The sequence below is a fragment of the Rattus norvegicus genome, chromosome 4 (genome assembly GCF_036323735.1).
Source record: "Rattus norvegicus strain BN/NHsdMcwi chromosome 4, GRCr8, whole genome shotgun sequence".
Classification (NCBI taxonomy): Eukaryota; Metazoa; Chordata; class Mammalia; order Rodentia; family Muridae; genus Rattus; species Rattus norvegicus.
Window position 1 is genome coordinate 127,734,840 of NC_086022.1, and position 8,302 is coordinate 127,743,141.

The 8,302-nt window shown below is 45.4% G+C and overlaps 1 pseudogene; it reads right to left on the reverse strand.

Moving 5' to 3' along the window:
• Positions 1–846: 846 nt before the first annotated feature.
• On the reverse strand, positions 847–5,435 carry Rplp0-ps15 (ribosomal protein lateral stalk subunit P0, pseudogene 15; annotated as a pseudogene).
• Positions 5,436–8,302: the final 2,867 nt, after the last annotated feature.

Below are 8,302 nucleotides of genomic sequence, written 5' to 3' on the forward strand. Positions count from 1 at the left end.
AACATGTAGTAAAACAGAACTTGAACCCACACCATATTCCATAGTTGATTCTTTCAGCTTTACAACCTCTTGCCTCCTGTTCAATGCATTATGTGCTTCTGGAAAATGACAGGGCTCAGTCATTCTCTCCCGGGCTTTGCTAATTTAGATTTCACAGCCAACTCTGCTGCTGCTACAATGTGATTCAGATGCTTCTCCCCAGCTGAAGACTTCAGTGGGGGTCTTAGGGTTTCCATTGCTGTGATGAGACACCATGACCAAAAAGCCGGCTGGGGAGACAGGGTTTATTCGACTTACACTTCCAGATCATAATCCATCATTGGAGGAAGTCAGGACAGGAACTCAAGCAGGGCAGGAACCTGGAGGCTGGTGCTGACACCCAGGGATAGCAACATCCCCTCCCCACCCCCCATGGGCTGGGCCTTCCCCACTTGATCACTAGAGAAAATGCCTTATAGCCGGATCTCATGGAGGCATTTCCTCAACAGAGGCACAAATCCGCCAGCACAGTGGGATAACAGAAAGTAGACAAGTACTTGTTGTATCCTAAGAAAGGGTGACTCTGAAGGAGGCTAGGGTGGAGCTAGACAAGTCTGCAGGCTACTCTTCCAGTCAAAGCCAAGGGAGATCTGAAAGACCCACCCCATGAGTCTTAACTCAGAGTTACAACAGGCTTGAACGAGCCCAGGCACGCCCAGATACCTAGGGCCGAGTCACCGTTAAAACTAACAGACCATAAAAGGAAAGGAATACAGAACAGACTAGGAGTACCGGATCTGGCAGAAAGGGATAAGTCCCTACCCCCCCCCCCCCCCCCGCCACATTCAGGACGTCCCAGCCCGCACGTACTCTTACCATATTACAACCTCATTCGAATATGATTCAAACCTGCCAATGTGTGTAGCTATACCTTATTACCTCATCTTGTGAAATAACCAATCATATGTGAACATGTCTATATGCCTCGTTTAAATCCACCAATCCCCGTAACTATGCATCTGCTTCTGTACGCCCGCTTCTGCTTCCCCAAACCCTATAAAAGCCCCATGCTGGAGCTGCTGGGTGCGCAAGTCCTCCAAAGAGACTGTGTGCCCGCAGGTACCTGTGTTTTCCAATAAACCCTCTTGCTGATTGCATCCGAGTGGCCTCGGCTCGGTCATTGGGTGCTTGGGGGTCTCCTCCTGAGGGAAAGGTCCTCTCCGGAGGTCTTTTCAGATCAAGGTCAACAGGAAATCCCAAGTGAGAAGCTCAAGTACTCAGCGGTTAAGGGAGCTGCCAAACAGTGATTTCATTGAGTGGACTGCAGAGCAGAGCTAAGCACAAAACTTCTGATGAGGTCAGCAGGGCCGCATGGCTAAGCTGGTGGCCTATTTCCAAAAAGGAGTTGGCGTCATTCCTTTGGTAACACTGGGGGTCTCTAGCTGGAGGCTCCTGCTAACCAGCTAGCTCCTGTTTAGACCATTTCCATGGGAATGGTGGCTATTTATTGAGTGGGGCGCATGTGCAGTCAGCGTGCTTGTGTGCATATAACTGTCAGGGAAGGGAGTGTAGGCGTAAAGCAGAGAAATGGTCATAGTCCAAAATTAAAGTGCCTAATGCCAAATACAGAAACTCACATCTTTGAAAAATAAAAGTCGAAGTCATCTTGAGATGCAGACAAGTCTAAGTGGCAAAAATAAATGAATTCTTTTCTTTGTTTTGTTTTGTTTTTTGTTTTTTAAGCTCAGGCATGTTTTTTGTTTGGTTGGTTGGTTTTGTTTTCTGTTTTGTTGTTGTTGTTGTTGTTGTTGTTGTTTTAAGAGAAGTAAGCCTTTATTTCTTTTTTTCTCAAAGTAAGTTGACTAAGTTGGTTGCTTTGAGAGGGGGAATTAGTCAAAGAGACCAAATCCCATATCCTCATCTGATTCTTCCAACACTTCCTTTGTTTCAGCCTCTGCGGGAGCTGCAGCTGTGGTGGTGGCAGCCACAGGAGCAGCAGCCACAAATGCAGATGGATTAGCCAAGAAGGCCTTGACCTTTTCAGCAAGTGGGAAGGTGTATTCAGTCTCCACAGACCAAGCAGGATCTACTTGTATCCACTGACGATACAGTGTGCCTCTGAAGCAACAGTCAGGTAACCAGTCTGCAGACAGAGGAACGCTGGCAATATGTCGGACACCCTCTAGGAAGCGGAAGTGTGAGTCAGCGCTTGATGTCAAGCACTTCCGGGTTGTAAAGGCTGCCGTTGTGAAACACCTCCTAAATGATCAGCCAAAAGGAGCAGATGTTTAGCATGTTCATGCTTCACAGGCGCCTGCTTTGTCTCAAGTTTTTCTTTCTTTCTTTCTTTTTTCTTTTTTTTCGGAGCTGGGGACTGAACCCAGGGCCTTGCACTTGCTAGGCAAGCACTCTACCACTGAGCTAAATCCCCAACTCCTGTCTCAAGTTTTTATCAGCTTCATATTCCTCGGAATTTCAGTGGTACCTCTGGAGATTTTAGTGGTGATGCCTCAAACCTGGAAGAAAAAGGTCTTTTCTGGCCCCAGACCAGTGTTCTGAGCTGGCACAGTGACCTCATCCTGAGCGATGGCAACAGCACAAGTGGCAGCCAGCACATTATAGGCCAGCAGCATGCCCCTAATCTCAGTGAGGTCCTCCTTGGTGAACACAAAGCCCACATTCCTCCCGGATGTGAGGCAGCAGTTTCTCCAGAGCTGGGTTCTTTTCTAGATGACCCCTGATGGCCTCACGCATCATGGCGTTCCTTGCCCTCCAGCACCACAGCCTTCCCTTGAAGAGACATGTGGGTCTGCCACATCTGCATGGAGCCCACATTGTCTGCTCCCACAATGAAGCAGTTTGGGTAATCACCCAGAAATTGGATGATCTTAAGGAACTGGTTGGACCTCCAGGTTGCCCTGTCTTCCCCGGGCGTGACGGCAGTGCATCAGATATTGCCGTGCAGGGTTTAAAGACGATGTCACTTTAATGAGGATGCCTGGCAAGAGATCCATACACGGTTTTTAAGAACAGAGGACACACAATTTTATGTTCATAAAAACGAGCCAGGAATCTCTGCTGTCTTTAAATTGAGATACTCGTTTCAATGTTCCATTATTACCACACTGGGGCTGAGGAAGACTGGTAATTTTGTCCAAGAGAAAAATCTACAGGGAGCTTGAGATAGAGTAAGTTTTTGATCCAATATTGACTGTGGGGTATGCTGAAAGGGTGAAGTCCTGTCCCATGGGTGAAGGCATCAGGCTACCCAGAGTTTCCAACTCATAGCAGCCACACTGGGATTAGGAAGAAAGGTCACAGACATATAAGAAATGAGCAGTGGTCATTGTGTGACAGGACCTGGCTGATAATAAGGCCAGGCTTTCTGTATGGGAAAGGTGATCAACCGGGCATGCCAACTTGGAAGGAAGAAGCCAGGAGCACTGTGTTAAAGCAGCATTTTTTCCCCTTGTGTGTCTTCATGTGTTTATACATGTGTGCATTCACATGTGTACATGTGAATGTGATGGTCAGAGGCTGACTTTGGGTGTCTTCCTTAGCTGAACTACATTTTTTAAAAATGTTGTATTAAGTGCAGAATGACATCTTGGTACATGTACATCCCGTAAAGGAAGATTTATTTTGTTGTAAGTGCAAGACCCTTTGCTTATAATACATGTGCTTAAATGTATGATCTTAAAGTGGCTTAGATGACTGATAAACAGATGAGAAGTTTTCTTGGTAGTCTGTGCAACTGTGGGTGTGAGGCAGGCTCTCCAAACTTCAGGATGCAGCCACATCTATCAAAGGCTTTATATGCTTGGCCCTTATGCTGCACACCAAGGGAATCAGCCTTCAGTCAGCCAAAGATCCTTCCTTCAGGGAGCTTGCTCTCAACCTGGAGGAGAGACAAAACTAGAAATGTGTGTTCTTATTGCTGCTAAGCGTGAGGAAGGTCTGGGAGTGGGAAGGATGGGGAAAGTCACTTTGGAAAGTGTGAGTTTACAACATTTTTTTCCTTGGGAGAAAACATTGGAGCACTGAGATGGACCAAGGTTTCTTAGCCTAGGGACTACTGCCACGGAGCCAAAACATCTCTGTTATGGGGGGCTCCGTGTGTCAAGTAGGCTGCCAGCATTCCTGGCCTCTCCCAAACAGAGGATGGGATTGCACCCATATCTCAGAGCTTTTAACACAAGATGTCTACAGACAAGGCATGGCAGACAAAGGAGAGTGCACTAGAGATGTTTATAGTGAGGGCTATGGGTTGGGTAGTTAGGACTAATGTAGGCAATCAGGGAGCAGAAGGGGCTGGACTTGAAGTCAGCAGGAAGAAACCCATTAAAAATTAAACATGGAGAAACATGCATGGCCAGACCACCAGCACTTGATTATGAGAAGACTGGAGTTGGAGCAGTGAGAAAGGCTACTGGGAGATTTGGCAGAAGGGGATTTGACTTAATTTTCCTATTAAGAGGATCATTCTGGCTGCCATGAGAAGCAGGCACGGTAGAAAGTAATCTACTATGTCTGTGGCTTGGACTTCTAGGCAAGAGCTGCTGAGGCCACAGTGTCATAGAGAAGGTGCCCAACGTGGGTTATGATTTGGTGGATGAACTAACAGAATCTGAATATTTTAAGAGAAGTGAGTAGAAGTCTGACTGTGTCTGAGTGAGGATGGATAGGTCAATAAAGTGGCCACCATAGGGCAGGTCTAGGAGGTTGGGTGATGGCAGCATGCTGAGTCAGTGGTGCTCTACACATACTGACTTGGGTATGATGTCTCAGAGTCAAGATACAAGCATCACACGAACTTGACACATGACAGTGGTTCAGTGAGGCAAGGAGAGACAGCAGTCACATGTGACACTCACATCACGAAGCTATTTACATTACAAAGGCATATGAGCTATTCCTTTAAATTATGTATTTCCCTCATACATTTCAATTAAGATAAACCTAGGAAGAATATTCTATCCCTGTCATTCACTCTTGTCATTTGCTTTGCATAATTTCACACTAAGATGGGAAAGTTTGCCTTCGGAAGGAAGTACTTGTGTATATGGGATCCAACGTGGGTGAGGAGCTTTAGTTTCCAGTCCTCTCCCTGTTTATTACATAATACGTCAGTGGCGGAAGCTATCAGAACCAAACTCTTGCCACATGTTTATGGTTTCTTCCATCCCTAAAAGAGTTATACCCTAGAGAGGCTCACACGTCATGAGCTAGAGTAGAGGAAAGTGACTGTGAAGGAGTTAAAGATGGCGCTTATATTTAGAATGAACTGTGCCCTCAAGTTAGAGGGTGCATTGATGTTTAATTAAATAGCTCCCTGCTGCTCTCCTGGGGGCACACACACACCACTTGAGCTCCATGGAGCCTGCCATGCCTCTGCACCTTCAAGGGGATTCTTATTTGCAATACTCACCTTCCCTTCCTTGGCAGCCTGATTTCATACTCCACGTATTGTCCAATTATTAATGCATGGAATCTTAGGTTTAGATGCTCTGTGATAATTATTCGCAGGCATTTTGTGTAAGAGACCAGAGAGTAAATAGGTTACAAGCCCCTATCTGTCACAAATAGACTGTTCTACCAATACAGTGTAAAAAAAAAAAAAAGCCATCATAGAACAAATCACTGAGACCGTATTCCAATAAGACTTTGTCAAGACTGACCATGGAATTTGGGTTATGGACTATCATTTGCTAACCACTGTCATGGAGCAAATCTCCCCGGTTATGAAATCCCTGTAGCATAGCCTCCATACACACAATGCAGGCCCATACTGAACCAGTCACTGGAACACAGCCTCCAAATCTACTGGCAGGTTTCTATTATCTTCTTAAAGGTTCTGTGTTAGGGACTTAAGCATATGTAATCCCAGATGATGGCAGACTAAGCTATACTGTTTACTACCACAGTATTTAATAAACATACAAAGACCATATGGTTTCAAACAACAGTCATTTATTATTATTCCAAAGGCCATGAGCCTCTGATCTGGAGTGGCCTCAATCATATTTCTGAAGAGCTCGTAGTTTAGCTGGGGCTGGCCTTGGCTAGGATAATTTGATTCTGTTTTACATGGCTTCTCATCTCTAGGCTCTCACTGTCAGGCTGAAGTTCAAGTATGAGCAAGAGTAAGCCTTTGGAGAGTGACTGGCTTGCTCAGGCTCTAGAATCAGAAGCATGGAGCTGTCAGTCTGTCATTTCTTGCATCACCTTCGCTACAGTAAGTTGTAGACTAGGCCAGGGTCATACTAAAGCAAGACTCTAATCAGCAAAATACTGAGTATAGAGAAGTCTTTAACTGGCTGGGATCCTCGGTGAGTCAGGTTGTTACCAGACCACTTTAGTGCCAGCTCATTACGGGCACACTTTCTCAGTGCTAGAATGTCACTTAGGAGGAAGAGCGGGGGTGGGGGGGTCAATTTATTGTCTGATTCTTCGAAGATTTATGCTCTAAATGTATCACATTTTTTAATAGCTTGTTAAGTAGAAAAGTTGTTTTTTGTGTCCTTCTATTTGACCATGTCACAAAGAAGTGTCGGTCATTCCCAAGGTTAGAGAACTCATGAATGCTGCAGAGGTCAGAGATAAAGCACTATAAGAAGTGAAGGAGCACCGAATGTGTCCAGTTGTCTGGTTACAGAAAGAAAACCAATGAAAGAAAGTCCCTTAGAAAACAAAAAACAGTCTTGAACCTCTGTACACAGCCTTACCCAGCGGCCCAAGCTAGTCTCCAAGTTCTTACTGTTGGCCATCTGAATGGTCTAGACAAAATATTCCATCAGGAAAGTATAGTAAAAGGTATTTCTTTCCTTTGTAGCAAGCTCCATGGGAATTGTGTTCATTAGGACCCTTTGGTTCTAAGGACCAGAAGCCATCTTGAGCAAGCTACAACTCGGGAATGGCATTGCAGCATTGGGGCACAGTGACTGCCTCTCAGAAGTGGCGGGGAATGGGAGCTTCAAGGAGGAGTTGAAAAACAGTCAGAATCATGAACTTCTTCATTCCATTCATTCTTTCAAGCTTGATCTTTCCCCATCACTGGGTAAATTTATGTTAATGAACTAACATGCCAAAAATATGAATGAGAGCTTCCTCCACAAACAGCCTTTGAATTAAGGCTCCACAGGTGAGTAGTTGACTTGGGTAGTTATTATCTTGACTTGGGTAGTCATTGTCTTACTAATAGAAAGGACAACAAAGCTAGCCAGGAAAGATCTATGAAAAGTCAATGCATGGAAAACTAACAAGCAAACGGCCTCCTCCTGCAATTGCATCTAAGTGGGGAACTTGGAGAAACAGCGGGGCTCTGCACCCAGGACTTGCCACATTAGTTAAGGCTGTTGACTTAGTGTTTAGTTCCCCAGCTGTGCCAACTTGCTACTTACATGGAAAGAGGTGGCTTCGTTGTCCATTGAAAGCCCATGGGCACAAAAATTCAACTTCTAGCTCAATCTGCTATGAAGCAGTATGTGCTGGGGACAGCTAGCGACTATGAGGAGGGAACCACACAGCCACACTGATAACAAGAGCCAGCCTACTTTATGGTCATATAGGGCTCGGGAGATGGTTTGGCCTGTAAAGTGCCTGCTGCAGAAGGATTTGGGTCTGAGCTTTGGTCACCAGCACCCATGTAAAAAGTACAGCAGAGTACACAGCTGTAATCCCAGTGCTAGGGAAGTGGACCCTTGCAGCCATGGCAACCTCCAGGTTCAGAAAGGGACCCTGTCACAAAAATTAAGGTGAAGAAAAATTGAGGAAGCACCTGTGTGTTCACACACACACACACACACACACACACACACACACACAGAGAGAGAGAGAGAGAGAGAGAGAGAGAGAGAGAGAGACATACACACACAAACACACAACTATAAACCTATACAACACACACAATCACATCGGGAGGGTACAAGTTAGAAGCAGTAATACCAATTAGAAACCTATTACACTAATCCCAGGTATGACATCATGCTGGGGAAGATGGGGAGGATGGGTTTAAGCAAGCCAGAACTGTCAGAAAGGTCTTCAGGAAATGCCAATAGAAATCAGCAAGAGGGCTGGAGAGATGGCTCAGCGGCTAAGAGCACTGATTGCTCTTCCAGAGGTCCTGAGTTCAATTCCCAGCAACCACATGGTGGCTCACAACCATCTGTAATGGGATCTGATGTCCTCTTCTGATGTGTCTGAAGACAGCAACAGTGTATGGATATGCATACAATAAATAAATTTAAAAAAAAGAAATCAGCAAGAATGACTCTGGGAAACCATGTTTTCTGCTTTCTTTGAATGGATAGAAGTTTGTTAAGAT